Raw genomic sequence first — 16,465 nt, forward strand, 5'->3', positions numbered from 1 at the left:
TGATGATTTACCAATTTAGTCATAAATCTTTAGACAATTTGTCAATTAAGTCCTTTCGGCAATTGTTCAAACAATAGGTTTATGACTAATTGGCAAAACTTCAAAAGGTTTGGGACTAAATTGACACAATTTAAATGTTTTAGGACTAAATTGGTAAATTGTCAAGAAATTTAAGACATAACCGACAAAATTAAAAAGTTTAGGGCTGAATGAGCCTCCTTACAATAGGTTAGGGACGCTTTGAACAATTATCCCATTTCTGTTTTCCAGAGAAGTGTTAATTGCAACGTGCTAAGCCACTAACCTCCGGCTATGGACAATGTCAGGCTTTTGAGAAAGAAAGAGTATTTATTGAGAATAGTATTATTTGAGTCCAAATAACATTTAGAGCACGTATGATAACCATTCTGTTTATCTTTTTATTTTTTTTCTTGGGAATAAGTTTGGAACAGAAATTCATTCGCTAACGCAATTGTATTTTTCTATTTCCGAGACATATTTTTTGCCCAAAAATAGATTTGAAACACAAATGAGAAGTAGAATCAGAAATAAAAACTCTTCTCATAGTTGGTTGCCGCCGCTGGACGCCGATCATCGATCGCCGGCTACCGGCCACCGTCTGCCGATCGCAACCATATCTCCATCTCTTGTCGCAATCCTAGCTCCATCACAACCATAGAAATTTTTTGTTCATCAACATGTTTCCCTACTCAGAAACTCGTTTAGGAAAATAGAAATAAAAAAAAATCTATTTCTGGCCTGAAACTGTTCTTAAAAACAGAATGGTTGCGCACTTAAGTTCCCGCTTCCATAATTTGCTTTAGCATTGAGGAGCCAATGGGGATTGGGGATGGAAACACAAGAAGTGTCTATAAAAAAAACATTGCAAGACCTAAAATCAAACATCGCTCGCTCAAACATGCGCAACCGATGATTTTTTGCTTGTTAAAGTAATATGTGTGCTGAATATGATGTAGGGTGGACTCAAAATGTTTTTAATACGAGTTTCGCATTAAGCACCAATTGTCTGATGCATTGCAAGATAATAAAAATCAAGAGTCCAATCCTCCTCCATCTTTTTTTTTTTTCCTCTTTGAAATGTCCTCCGTCCCTTTCTTCGTATTGTGTATTTTGCTAAATATCTCTTTCGACGATTTAATCACTCGAATGTAATATGTAATTCGGCTTAGTAGGTAAATGGATAAAATGCATTTCAAATTATTTTCATTAGTAACACCGTACATAAATTTTCACAGATGTGTAGTATCTCATGTTAGTTACAAAAATAAAATTATAATCAAAAGATACATCGGAAAATGACGAGAAACTTAGTAAAATGGTTATGTCAAGTTTACTAGATGTAAATGACATCTTTACTTTATAAATTCTCGAAAAAATCAATTTACTGGTTACACGGAATGCTGTATATATATTTGTTAGAATGTAGAGAGTCTAACCCCCTGTAGTATTATTTAAATGGGATAAGTGCGTTGGAAATCCTAGAACTTATCGTGAAAGTGCAATTGAACTTTAAAAAATTGTAATCAAGTTCTAAAACTTGTTAGAAAGTATAATTGAGTCCTAAATCTTTCAAAAAATGTAATCAAGTCTTAAAGCCTATCAAATTAGTGAAATTAAGTCCTATTGATTGCACTTTTTGAAAATTTTGGGGCTCGATTACACTTTCGTGACAAGTTTTAGAGCTTGATTACACTTTTTAAAAGTTTTACTACTCGGTGCACTTTCGCGAACAGTTCGAGGATTTGATTGCACTTTTTGAAAGTTTTAGGATTCAATTGCACTTTCGAAACAAGTTTTAGGACTTCTATTGCGCTTATTCCTATTTAAATTGTCTTAAGAAAAGACGAGTGGTATATTAAATATTGTATAATTATTTTGAGTTTAATTTTGAAGGTAAAACATTAATTACTTACCTGCTAGTCACCTTCATTATCATAAATTTTGATACGAAGTTATAATAAGCCTTAAGATACCCATTCGTTTGTTCTGAATAATAAGTTCCATTGGTATCTTCTACTTTGACAAAACCCAGAAATTTTGTACGAGAACAACCTGGTACGTAACTAGGAACCATCAAATTGGGTAGGCCTACAAATTTTCACTGGAACTGCCTTAATCTGGCACCATGAGGACATCCATTTGTGAAAGAGAAGAACGGAGTTCAATCTTAAGCATTGAAAAGGAACGGCAACAAGAACCCTCAAGCCTTCATGAGCTCGATGCTATGTACCACGGACACGCCTTTGGGCGCAGTTTTCATGTGTCGGACACGTGTTGGTGTCCGACATGCGCCGGACACATCCGGACACGCTCGGATAGGCAGTCAACGCGTGTCCCAGCTCCGACTCGCAGTCAACGGAATGGACACGCGAGGGACTCGCGTGTCCGGAGATAAGGTAGGAAAGTTTTGATCTTTTTAAGGGCAAAAGCTGAAGTTAAAATAAGAAACACGACCTCTTCTTTCTGTTTCTACTGTCGCGACCTCTCCTCTATCTCTCTCGCGTCGTCTCTCGCTACTCTCGACTCTGTCGCTCCCCTCAAGGCCTGGCGGCGAAAATGATGGTGGTGAAAGCAAGACTACAGGAGCAAATAACAGGGTTTTACAGAGATGCCCATGTCCCGCATAACATTGACGAAGATAGCGAGGAAAAGATCGGCGCGAAGTCAAAAATGAAGAAAGATTGTGAGCGAAAGTGGGTTCGATGGAGGGTAAGCAACGAGAAGAGAGAGAGAGAGAGACAGACTGTGGAGGATCTGTTTGGTTTATGGATATGACGAAATGAAGCAACAAAGGAAAAAAGCAGTGGCCAATGAAGAAGAGAGAGAGAGAGTGGAGGAGTCCGCATTTCACGGCACAAAAAGACGAGGATGAGGGTGACTTCACCTTCGCCTTTGCTATTTCTTCAACCACTGCTCCCAAACAGAGCTCTCTCTCTCTCTTCTGTGCAGGCGTCAATGATGTGTTGCATCCACCCTCTCCCTCTCAACTCCTTTTGATTTCCTTTTACCCTTTTCGCCCCTCAAGATAGTCACACACAGTTACTTGTGCTGCCATTTCCCACTTTGGTTGCGTTTTTGTCTTCCATGAGAATCCCGTAAGCTTGTCACATACAGTTACTTGTGTCCTTATATTTTCATTGACGACCCCGGTACAAAATAAGCGGATACAAAGACATTATCAATGATTTGTTATATTAGATGGTGAATGTAGTTGAATTTTTCGATTCAAAATGTTGATGTTAATAAATGGTGAATCCTTATTTTTAGCGTAAATTCATTCTAGAACTCTTTTTTTATTATTTACTTTTATGTGAATAATAAAATTCATAATTTTTCATGTATATATAAAATATATATATTTAATATATAACGTGTCCCAGCATGTCGGAATTCTCTATTTTTTGAAAAATCACGTGTCGTGTCCCGTGTCGTGTCGGTGCTACATAGGCTCGATGAGGCTCTGCAAATTCTTCAGGGAGGACTCTCCTTCACTGACGCTCTTTCTGGCCATCTCTTTCACCCTCAGGCAATTTGCCCTAATCTCCTCGCTCCCAAGAAGTGCTAATACCTTGTCTCTCACTTCATGCCCGGTTATCAGTCCGTTCTCACCACCACCAACTCCCAAACCCACCCTCCACACATCACATATGAAGCTCCTGTTCAGGTGCTGATTTGCAGAGAAAGGTTTGCAGAGAAGTGGGACTCCGTTGCCCAGGCCATCCATCGTGGAATTCCAACCACAGTGAGGGAAGAAGCACGCCACTAAAGGATGTGCTAAGACCTCCTCTTGTGGTGCCCATTGGACCACCTTCCCATAATTCCTCACCCTTTGGAGGAACCTATCGTGGAACTCGGTGACTGGCCCTTTGGTGAGGTTTGGGTGCACGACCCACAGGAATGGTAGGGCGAGCTGTTCGAGGCCGTGGGTGAGCTCATAGAACTATTCCATGCTAAACACTGTCAAGCTTCCAAAGGCAACATAGGTGACTAACTGGGTTGGGTGTTGGTCTAACCAGTTCGAGCAGGTCGATTCCTCACTCCACAGGCCTCCTCTGCGATGGACTAGTCGAGCGCTCGCTATCAATGGACCGACTGGGAGAGCTCCAGGAATGATACTGCAAGCCGACACTTCGAGTTCATGGAATGAATTGTAAAGGAATAAGTTTGTGCGTTTGCTGTGATGGAGGATGGACAAAGCGTATCCGAAAAATATTTTCTGCTTCCTCGGGTCTCCGGGGCAACTCTAAGTGAGGTCAGTGCTCTTATATGAAGGAAGGTCCTTCGATATCGTTATGGGATCATTCTTTATCGCGATGCCTGGATGAGTTATTGATGCCAAGTTAGATTATCTTGAAACTACCTATTCCTACAAGCATACATGTTATCGACCCGATAAACATTGTAGATTCATTTCTTAATGGTGTGTATCAGTAACGCAATTGAGAGATGGTTACACGACCTAATTAGACTTCTTCAGACAGTTCTGGTCCCTTACCATCCTTGTTTATGACTCCATTCTCGATCAACTCTGGAATATGAAGATTCAAGGCTAGAGTTGAAACCGAGGCAGCCCAAAACCAGCGCGCTCGATTCCCATCCTTTTAGCAACTTCCAGTGCCCATCTAGCAACCAGGTCTGCAATCATGATGCCGATCTGCTCATCCTCATTTCCATTTGACGGCTCCTTCACTTTCTCAATCAACTCCTACAAATGACCCGGCATCACCCTTGACATGCTCTCCAGCTGCTTAGTCGAGTCTTTTCGCTCATCAGTTTCAAGTCCATCTAGAATCGCGACGAACTTAATCCAATTTGATCCCTCGTCCAATCCAGGGTCTGCAGCCATCAGTGTGTGTGAATGGACTTCGTATTCACATATGTCCCCTTGACTCCATGATCAGCAATATAGTGAGAGAGTTTCAGGAGAGGAGTGACATGACCTTGTGCAGGATATGATATGGACATGTTTAAACTTTGCCATTGTTGACATAGAGCAAGGGACAGTACCTTAGCGCACCTTATGCTGGCTAATTAAGCTCAAACTCTATCATTATTGCTTCGCTATGACTGTGATTCATAGTGACTTTGGTAGTTGGCTTTTGTAGTTTTATCTTTGTCTTTGCCATGTGGTAGGAATATACTTTCACAAATCGAAAAGAACAAAAGCTGCGGCGAGAACAAAGATAAACATGCAACTGGCTAAAATTTTGTCCTGTGGCTTGTGTTCTCATGTCTGCGTTTCTTATCAACAAGTGCAGGCTCGCAAGTTTTAGGTTTGTCCCTTGTAATGAAAAGAGAAAAGAAGTTGTCGTAAGACAATAAAGCAAATGTGCCGAACAAAAGATGATGATGCCTTGAGTTCATGCAAAAAAAAAAAGAAAGGAAATGTTTTCCCGACAATACTATCGGAACAAGTACAATTTCAATCGTATATCCACACATTATTATCTCGTGTCAACATTGTCGTCTTGTCAGGCTTGCAGCTCCCAATAAAAATAAGTGTTAATATAGTATGACTTCCAAGCACATTGATTCTTTAATATGTCTTATATTTCTTTCCTTACTTGGTTTCTTGCTTGTCTTTTTTTCCCATTTATTTATTCCATGTGTGTCATACATCTTATTTCAATCATATTTTTTTGGGTTAATACCACAAAAAACCTCAAATTGGTACACCCGTGATAAATTTATCCCAAACTATTTTTTTAACCACGAACAATCTCAACCTAGTACACTTGTAACAAATTTACCCCAAACTATTTTTTTGACAGTCAAAAATACTAAAATGATACACCAGTGACAAATTTACCCCAAACTAATTTTTTTGACCACGAAAAACCCCAAATTGGTACATATGTGATAAATTGACCCTTCGTTAAATTGGGTTAATATCACAAAAAGTCTCAAATTGATACATCTATGATAAACAAAGGGTGAAAACCCTAAAGTGGTATACCCATGAACTACCACGTGTCATCTAACTTAGTAATTTGATGATTAAATTTAACGAAAACTAACGGAGGGTAAATTTATTATTGGTGTATCAGTTTGGGGTAAATTTGTCATAAGTGAACCAATTTGAGATTTTTTGTGGTTAAAAAAATAGTTTGGTATAAATTTGTCACCGATGTATCGGTTTAGGGTTTTCCGTGATATTAACCCTATTTTTTTTTTATGGGAGAGAGTATCCAACTTCATAGACATGTGAAGTGTATAATGGCTTAAGAAACATATAGTCTCATTCTACCTAAAAATTTGAATTTTTGAATTGGACTTTTCAACCTAGTCCATTAATCCCATCATACATTAATACATAAGATCTAGGATATAATATGATTGCATACGTTTATCACGTCTTTGCGGCAATTTCAATATCACTAGGGATGGAAAGGGAAAGTCGTCCTAAACCCATCCATTTAACTTTATGTTATTTGCCATGCCCCTCCCAAATCTGTTACGGGTTTTGATACAATATTTCAAAGTCCCCTCACTAAAGTAGTGGAGTACTCGGGAAAAAGTACACTAGAAGTGTCATAACTTTTATACGGCGTTCACTTGAGTGCCATAACTTTCAAAACGTTCACTTAAGTGCCATAACTTTCAAAAATCGTTCACTTAAGTGATGTTGACGTGGATGCCGGAAAAGCCGACGTGGTACACCGGAAAGGCGACGTGACTCGTCGGAAAGATGACGTGGCACGCCGAAAAGCTGACCCGGCACGCTAGAAAAGTTCTTGTAGCACTCAAGTGAACGATTTTGCTCCAACGTGGCACTCAAGTGAATGATTTTTTAAAGTTATGGCACTCAAGTGAACGCCGTACACAAGTTATGGCACTCATGGTGTACTTATCTCGGAGTATTTGCTACCGCCACAATATGTTGTAATAAACACCAATCTTAAATGAAATATATAGTAAATACCTCATACTTGCAAATAGGGAAAAGTGTCAAAAAAGTTTTAAACCTATTACAATGATGTCGATTTAGTACTAAATCTTTTATTAGTATTAATGCAGTCCTAAACATTTTACATTTATATCAATTGAGTCAATCCAGCCAAATTTGGCCAAAAATCGCTGACTTGAATGCCGATTGTCCTATGCGACACAATTGACCCCGACGTAGACGTTATTTTAATTTTTTAATTTTTTTTCCTTTTCTTTTCTATACACTTTTTTTTTTACTTAGGGTTAGCATGGGGTTGCTAGCCAACCCCAGCCTTGCCTAGCACTCGCTTGGGGCCAGCAAGGGCCTTGGTGCCCTCACCTTGCTAGATCTAGCGATGGTGTCATGGCCCAACCAGATCTAGGGGAGGGTCGTGATGCCCTTGCTTGGGGCTAGCAACGGTCGTCATCGACCCTCAAAATAAAGAAAAAAAAATTGTAGAAAAGAAAGAAAAAAATCAGAAAAAATAAAAAATTGTTAAAAAATTTATAAAAAAAAGTCCATATTAGCATCGACCGTGTTAGTTAGGACGTGGTATCGATGTCAGCGATTTTCGGCCAAAATTAGCTTGATGGATTCAATTACATAAATGCAAAATGTTTAGAATTGAATTGGCACCGATAAAAGTTTTAAGACTAAATTAACACCAATCCACCGGTTTAAGACTTTTTTACACTTTTCTCCTTGCAAATACAACTATTTTATTTGAAACTCATGCATTGTAAATTTCCAATTAAAATTCTGTGGAGTCGAAAATATAATGTTGAAAGAACTTGAGGTGTGAAATGGTGGCTGTCATTGAACACTCTCATAGTCTTGTTCAACCGTAGGAAACGGTTGCATCTACAAGATATCTACTCGGACCTTATCAAGATGGTCATCCAATCGATCAAGAAAGATGTAGACCCGACAAGGAAGAGGAGGAGGGCCAAGAACACGCCTAACCGTGCCGTTGGTTTAGCCATTCTAAACCGGTTAGGATTGTTCTCTGTTGGGTTATTTGGTTATACTAAATTTTGATATTAGCATTGACGAGAACTTTCGCTCGAGAGATTTAACTGGCTGAAGTACATTACAAGTGCCAAAACTTGTGTACGACGCTCATTTTAGCGTCAAAACGATCAATTAAGTGCCAAATTTTTTGAAAAACGATCACTTCAGTATCAAAACTTTCAAAACGATTACTTAAGTGCCAACTTTTTTTAAAAACGATCATTTAAATGCCAATTTTTTTTAAAAATGATCACTTTAGCGTCAACTCCACCAAGCCACATCAACTCAAATATTAATAAAAAAAGCACGTGTCGAATTTCCGGTAAGCCACGTCAGCTGAAATTGGAGTTGGCACTGAAGTGATCGTTTTTAAAAGAAGTTCGCACTTAAGTGATTGTTTTTTAAAAAAGTTGGCACTTAAGTGATCGTTTTGAAAGTTTTGGCACTAAAGTGAACGCCATACACAAGTTTTGACACTTCTAGTGTTCTTTAGCTGATTTTACTTTACCAAAATAAGGGCAATTAAAAGATCCCAAAAACCATTACGTCCCAAACCGTAATGGGATTTTAACAATCAACCCCAAACCCACTACCCAAATTTTAATGAGATGTTTCAAACCCTCGAAAGTTCTTTAGATGAGTGATCTAAATAAATTGTGGTTAATGCATTTTAGTTATCCTTGGAAGTGTAAATTGCAACATGCTACTTGTATTCTCTATAATGCACCACCACGTAGGATGGCTGGTTAATGGCGGGAGTCCATATCATCAATTTCCGATCAAAATTGGCCGGATAGACTTAGTTGAAAAAATGTGAAAATGCTTTAGGATTCAATTGGCATAGTTAAAAACTTCATGACTAAATTGACATTATTACAATATATCTTTCCGAGAAATAGGTAGACTTTTCTATGAATGTGTTAGATATTCATTATTCCACAAATATTTATGCTAAATATCTTATACTAACCTTTTTCTAGAAATTGGATCAATATTTCAACACTTGCAAAGGAATGAGCTTAAGCATTATGCGGTGATGGAAGACGGATGATGAGCATTTGAAAAAGATATTCTCCGCGTCATTGGGTCAGGGCAACTCCAAGAGGGGTCGCTGATCTTGCATGAAGGAAGGTCCCTTGACATCGTGATGAGATCATTCTTCATAGCAATGCATGTAGGCCTTATCAATGCCGAGTTAGACTATATAGATTTCCCATTTTTACGGAAAATTCCCGAAAAATACTAGATTTATTGCAATCGTGTCAATTCATCCATAAATCTTTTTTCTTTTAACAACTTAGTCTTAAACCTTTCACATTTGTGTGAATTTAGTTCATCCAGCTAACTTTGGCTAGCTGGTACTAACATGTCGATTTCAAATCATATTTTAATATTATTTCGAATTATTCATTTATTTTCCCCTTTTTCTTTTCTTTTCCTTTTTTTCTCCTTCTTCCTCCAACCGATTCGCCGACCAACTGGAGAAAGAAGGAGAAGAAAAAAAAGAAAATAAAAATAAATAAATTCTTAAAAAAGTCTACTTAAAATTGCCATGTCGGCGTTGGCAAGCCAAACTTGGTTGGATAGACTAAATTAGCACAAATGCATAAAATTCAAGATGCAACCGGCAATAAAGAAAATTTGAGATTGAATTGTCACTATTGCAATAAAATTAGGAATTTTTTTGGTAATTTGCACCCGATTCCTAAAAGCACGGATGTTATCGGTGTGATAAATGCGGTAGATTCATGTTTGTCGGCGGTGCCAACAAAGTAGGTGAGAGATGGTTAACACTTGACATTCATAGGCTTGAGTAGACCGATGGTGAAGTGTTCTAATGCTGGTCCTTTACCACTATTTCCATGTCTATGACTCCAACCTCCATCAACTTCAGAATATGAAGGTTCAAGGCCATAGTTGAAACCGAGGCGGGCCAAAACCCGGCTTGCTCGACTCTCATCCTTTCGGCGGCTTCCAGTTACATCCGACAGTTAGCCCCGCAATCGGGAAGTTGATTTGCTCATCTTCGTTGCCTTCTGACCGGTTCTTCGCTTTCTCAATCAACTCAACTCCGTAATTGACTCTGCATCACCCTTGACGTGCTCTCCAGTAGCTTAGTCCCATCCTTTCTCTCCTTGTTAGTTTCAACACCAACCGCAATCACGACGAACTTAATCCGCTTCAGTCACTCCTCCAATCCAGGGTTTGTAGCTATCACTTGTGCGTGAATGGGCTCTATTTTAAACAACCGTGACCTTGACTCCATAATCAGCAGTAGAGTGTGAGAGTTTCGGAAGAGGAGTGACATGACCTTGTGCTGGAAATAGGATAGCCGGGACATGTTTTAACTCTACCATGGTGGGCCTAGAACGAGGCACGGTTCCTCAGCACACCTTGCATTGGCTAATTAAGTTCAAGCCTCATTCTTATTGTTTTGCTACAACGTGATTCGGAGGGACTTTGGCACTTGGCTTTTATAATTTTATCTTCGTATTTACCAGGTGATCGGCATATACCGGCATGGAACGAAAGGAACGGAATGGGCAGCAGCAACAAAAATAGCATGCAACGGGCTAACAATTTGTCTATGGCTTGTGTTCTCATGTCGGCGTTTCTTATCAACAACTGCAACCTCTCTAGTTATAGGCTATCCCTTGTCATGAGAAGAGATAAGAAGTTGTGATATTTGTGTAAAAGCAAATGGGCTAGACAAAAACACTAATGCCATGAGTTCATGACACGGAAATTAGTGCCCATAAAAGGTAAACTCCAAATGTTTTCCTTACTTGCTTCTTGCTTGTCTCATTCCCCATTGGTTAACCCCACGTGCGTCATTCATATAATTCGATTCATAGTTGCGCGTGGGAGAGTATCCCACATGGTGGATTGCTAAGTATATAATTGCCTAAGAACATATAGCCTCGTTCCGCCAATTTAAACTTCTGGATTGGACTTTTCGACCTATTCGAGTTATTCCATCGCATATTTACATGTAATAACCAGTGAAGACCAACACTCGGACCAACACTCGGTATACTTCGATCAAATGATCCCAATGACTTCAATTTACTACACGCCAATGCCCGAATCATAAACCCCACAATCTCTACCGAACTAGAATCCAGAGCCATGCAAGGATGCTAAAATCTGTTTGCTCGCAGATTTATATCCCCTCCTACCAAAAAGTCACCATAGATCCTAAAATAAAAAGGACATCATACCAAATCGGATTATCTTGTTGTCATCCATTTTCTGAATAACGGACTATATTATTGTCATCCATTTTCACAAAAGCAAGAACTTTAAAAGTGAAAAACCCCGTACTTAACTAGGAACTAGGAAATTAGGATGGCAGGCTTCAAAATTTCCAGTTTCAACGAAAATATCCATTGAAATTGCCTCAGTATATCATCATGAGTACTGTTGAAATTATGTCTCGAGTTCGAACCCGTGAAAGAAACTTGAACGGAGCAGAAATTCATAGTCCAAATAGGACTTGTTATTTTATGACCAAACAAGCAAGAAATTATTGAAAACTTTCTAAGTTGGAATTGGATTTCTAGTTTGAGTCAACTGAAGGGATTTCTTGATTCATATATTGGATTTTGTTGGTTTTTTGCCTACCAGCGAGCAAATGAGCTTTTGGTCATACAATCACCTGTACGGTGACATCTTGATATTTTGAAGACAATGAATCTTGCGGTAAGATTAGTGAATTCTTTTCTAAGATCGAAAGATTGTTCTGCAAGTAATTATGAGGGCTAAACACATCGTGAGTACATTAATTTGTAAAAAAGTATGATAGAGTACAATCTCAAGGACTGAACAGGAACAACAAGAGCCCTCAAGCTATCAAATGTTTAATGAAGTTCTCGAGATTCTTCAAGGAGCGCCCTCCTTCACTAACACTCTTCCTGGCGATCTCCTTCATCCTCGGGCAATTTGCCCTTATCTCTTCACCGCCAAGAAGGGTCAAAATGTTTTCCCTTACTTCATGCCTTGTTGTGACACCATTTTCATCAGCATCCACCCTAGACCCACCATCCACCCAATACAAATGAAGCTCCTATTCAGGAATTGGTCTCCAAAATAGGGCCTGTAAAGAAGTGGGACTCCATTGCTCGGGGCTTCCATTGTGGAATTCCAACCATAATGAGTGAAGTAGCATGCCACTGAAGGGCATGCTAAAACCTCCTTCCGTGGTGCCCATTGGACCACCTTCCCATAATTCCTCACCCTCTGGAGCAACCTATCATGGAACTTAGTAACCGGCCCATTGGTGAGGTTCGGGGGTACGATCTATAGGAAGGGTCGGGCGATCCGTTTGAGGCCATGGGTAAGCTCATAGAATTGTTCCGGGCTAAATATTGATGTGCTTCCAAAGACAACATAGATGACTAAGTGGACAAGATGTTAATCTAACCATTTCGAGTAGGTCGTGTCCTCGTTCCACAGGCTTCCTTTGAGATGGGATAATCCGGTACTTGCTATTAGCGGACCAATTGGGAGAGCTCCAGGAATTATATTGATAGCCGATGCCTTGAGTTCATGGAATTAATTGCAAATGAATGAATTTGATCATTTACTATATGGGGGGATGGACGATATGTATTGGAAAAGTATCTTCTACGTTGTTGGGTCTTCAGGGCAATTCCAAGTGAAGTCATTACTTTTATAAGGAGGAAGGTCCTTCGATATCACGGTGAGATCATTCTTTAGAACAACCCCCGTACGAGTTAGTGATGCTAAGTTAGATAATCTTTACATTAACCTATTCCTTCAAGCACATGTGATACCAACTTGATACGTGTTGTGGATTCATATTCTTAGTGTGTGTGAATAAAACAATTGAGAGATGTCTACACAATATATCTTGGCTTCGCGAGATAGATTGTGAAGGGTTCTAGCTTTGGTCCCTTACCATTGTCATCTATGACTCCACCCTCTATCAACTGTGGAATACGCAGCACCGAGGCTAGAGTAGACACCGAGGTGGGCTAAAAGCCCGTTCACTCGATTCCCATCCTTTCGGCGACTTCTAGTGCCCACCCGGCGGTCAATTCCGCAATCACGAACCTGATCTGCTCCTCTTCATTACCATTTGACTACTGCTTCACTTTTTCAATCAACTTCTGCAAATGGCTCGCTAGCATTTTAATCGGGTCTTTTCGCAGCTCATTAGTTTCGAACCCATTCGGAATGGTGACAAACTTAATCCGATCCGATCCAACGTCCAGTCCATGGTTTGCCGCCATCACTTGTGCTTGAATGGACTCTGTGTTCACAAATATAACCTTGGCTCAATCATCAGCAATACAGTGTGAGAGCTTCAAGAGAGGAGTGACATGACTTGTGTTGGAAATGGTAGAATGAGGACATCTTTTAACTTTGCCATTGTTAACATTGAACAAGGCATGGCTCCTTAGCACACCTTATATAGGCCATTCATATTCTATGTAGGAACCAAAAGGGTTGCGGAAATTTGGAGGATTTGATATGAGAGAGAAATCTAGTAAGTAAATGAGAGTAGTATTCAAAATGCCTTTGCAAAGGCTTCACACGAAAAAGACACAAGCTTAGCTATAAGCTTTTAGTACAAACTCACACAATTCTCTATCTCTCTCACTCATATGCATATGCTTCTATGGCTTACTCCCTCTAAAGAAAAAACTAACTATCAAGCCCCCCATATTTATAGGCAATTTCCGCCGCCTTCACTCCACCGCCAATGAAGAAGCAAAATTGGACTTGGTCTTTATCCGCTTGCAAGTTGTCTTTCCTTATCTCTTAATGAGGATAAGGTTTATCCATAACAATCAAAATTGGTCTTGGTCTTCATCCACTTGCAAGTTGTCTTTCCTTATCTCTTAATGAGGATAAGGTTTATCCATAACAATTCCAAAGCCAAATTGGACTTTTCTTCTAGCTTATTTATTAATATGGATAAGGATTATCCATAACAAGTCCAAAGCCAAATTGGACTCCTCTACTTCAAAAATCAATTTTATTATTTTCTAACAGCCTCCCGTAAAATTATTTTGGAAGTACATAACACCAATCATCGTCTTCAATTTCTCGGACAAATACACCTTCAATGGTTTTGTCGGGATAACTGGAATCTAGTTTTTGAGCTTGTAGAAACCAAGTTCAATGTCACCATCTTTGACCAACTCATGAATACAGTGATACTTGATGTCGATATGTTTGCTCCTTCCATGGAAAATAGGTTTCTTGGTTAATGCAATTGCTGACTTGTTATGACACATCAATTTGGTAAGACCCTTCTGTTCATGCATCAGTTCACTAGGCACCCTAAGAAGCCATATCCATTGATATCGTGATGAGACCATTCTTAAGAGCAAAACAAAAATTATTAAATTTATTACAATCGTGTCAATTATGTCATGACTCTTTTTTTTTAAACAACTGAGTCTTAAATCTTTTACATTTATGTGGATTTAATCCATTCGGCTAACTTTGGCCGACTAGCGCCGACGTATCCATTTTAAATAATATTTCAATATTATTTCAAATTATTTTTTCATTTTCCCTTTTTTCTTTCCTTTTCCTTTTTTTCTCCTTCTTCCTTCAGTTGGTTGCCGAATCGGTTAGAGGAAGAAGGAGAAGAAAAAAAGAAAATAAAAATAAATAAATTCTAAAAAAATTACTTTAAATTGCCATATTAACGCCGACCGGCAAAAATTGACCCGATGGATTGAGTTAGCACAAATTCATAAGATTTAGGATTCAATTAGCAATAAAGAAGATTGAAGACTAAATTGACACGATTGCAATAAATTTTGGACTTGTTTGGTAATTTCTTCCCAATTCCTAAAAGCACGGATGTTATGGGTGTGATAAATGCTGTAGATTCATATGTCCTCTAGGGTTACCAACAAAGATGGTTAACACTTGTCATTTACGGGCTTGATGGGACCGACCGTGAAGGGTTCTTGTGCTGGTCCCCTACCACTATATTCATGTCTATGACTCCACCCTCCATCAACTTTGGAATATGAAGGTTCAAGGCCGTAGTCGAACCGAGGAGCGCCAAAACCCAATGCTCGCTCGATTCTCATCCGTTCAACAACCTCCGGTCATATTCGACGGTCAACCCCGCAATCGGGAAGCCGATCCGCTCATCTTCATTGCCGTCGGACCGATTCTTCACTTTCTCAATCAACTCAACTCTGCAAGTGACCCGGCATCACCCTTGACGTGCTCCCCAGCAGCTTAGTCGCATCCTTTCTCTCCTTATCGGTTTCGACACCAACCGTAATCATGACGAACTTAATCTGCTTCGATCCCTCTTCCAATCTAGGGTTGCGGCTATCACTTGTGCGTGAATGGGCTCTATGTTAAACAATTGTGACCTTGACTCCATAATCTGCAGTAGAGTGTGAGAGTTTCGGAAGAGGAGTGACAAGACCTTGTGCTGGAAATGGGATAGCCAGGACAAGTTTTAACTCTGCCATTGTAACTTAGAACAAGTCACGGTTCCTCAAGACTCCTTGCATCGCCTAATTAAGTTCGGGCTCTATCCTTATTGTTTTTCTACAACGTGATTCGAAGGGACTTTGGCACTTGGCTTTTGTAGTTTTATCTTTGCATATGGTAGGCGGTCGGCGTATGCTGGCGTGGAACGAAAAGAACAGAAGTGGCAGCAACAACAAAGATAACATGCAACGGGCTAACAATTTGCCTATGGCTTGTGTTCTCATGTCTGCGTTTCTTATCAACAACTGCAGGCTCTCTAGTTATAGGCCGTCCCTTGTCATGAGAAGAGATAAGAAGTTGTCATATTTGAGTAAAAGCAAATGTGCTGGGCAAAAACACTAATGCCTCGAGTTCATGAAACAGAAATTAATGCCCATAAAAGGTAAACTCCAAATGTTTTCCTTACTTGCTTCTTGCTTGTCTCATTCCCCATTGGTTAACCCCGCATGCATCATTCATATAATTCCATTCATAGTTGCGCGTGGGAGAATATCCCACATGGTGGATTGCTAAGTATATAATTGCCTAAGAACATATAGCCTCGTTCCACCAATTTAAACTTTCGGGTTGGACTTTTCGACCTACTTGAGTTATTCCATCGCATATTTACATGTAATAACCGGTGAAGACCAACACTCGGACCAACACTAGCATACTTCGATCAAAGGATCCCAATGACTTCAATTTGCTGCACGCCAATGCCCGAACCATAAACCCCACAATCTCTGCTGAACTAGAATCCAGAGCCATGCAAGGATGCTGAAATCTATTTGCTCGCAGATTTATATCCCTCCCTACCAAAAAGTCACCATGGATCCTAAAGCAAAAAGGGCATCTTACCTAACAGATTATATTGTTGTCATCCATTTTCACAAAAGCGAGAACTTTAAAAGTGAAAAACCTTGTACTTAACTAGGAAACATGAAATTAGGATGGCAGACTTCAAAATTTCCAATTTCGGTGAAAATATCCACTGAAATTGCCTCAAGATATCATCATGAGCACTGT

General features: G+C 39.5%; 2 pseudogenes; both read right to left on the bottom strand.

Moving 5' to 3' along the window:
* Positions 1-3,460: 3,460 nt before the first annotated feature.
* Positions 3,461-10,317, bottom strand: LOC115734723 (annotated as a pseudogene).
* A 1,434-nt stretch (positions 10,318-11,751) lies between these two features.
* LOC125315913 lies at positions 11,752-15,435 on the bottom strand (annotated as a pseudogene).
* Between the last annotated feature and the right edge of the window lie 1,030 nt (positions 15,436-16,465).

The sequence above is a fragment of the Rhodamnia argentea genome, chromosome 7 (assembly GCF_020921035.1).
Source record: "Rhodamnia argentea isolate NSW1041297 chromosome 7, ASM2092103v1, whole genome shotgun sequence".
In the NCBI taxonomy this organism is placed as follows: domain Eukaryota; kingdom Viridiplantae; phylum Streptophyta; class Magnoliopsida; order Myrtales; family Myrtaceae; genus Rhodamnia; species Rhodamnia argentea.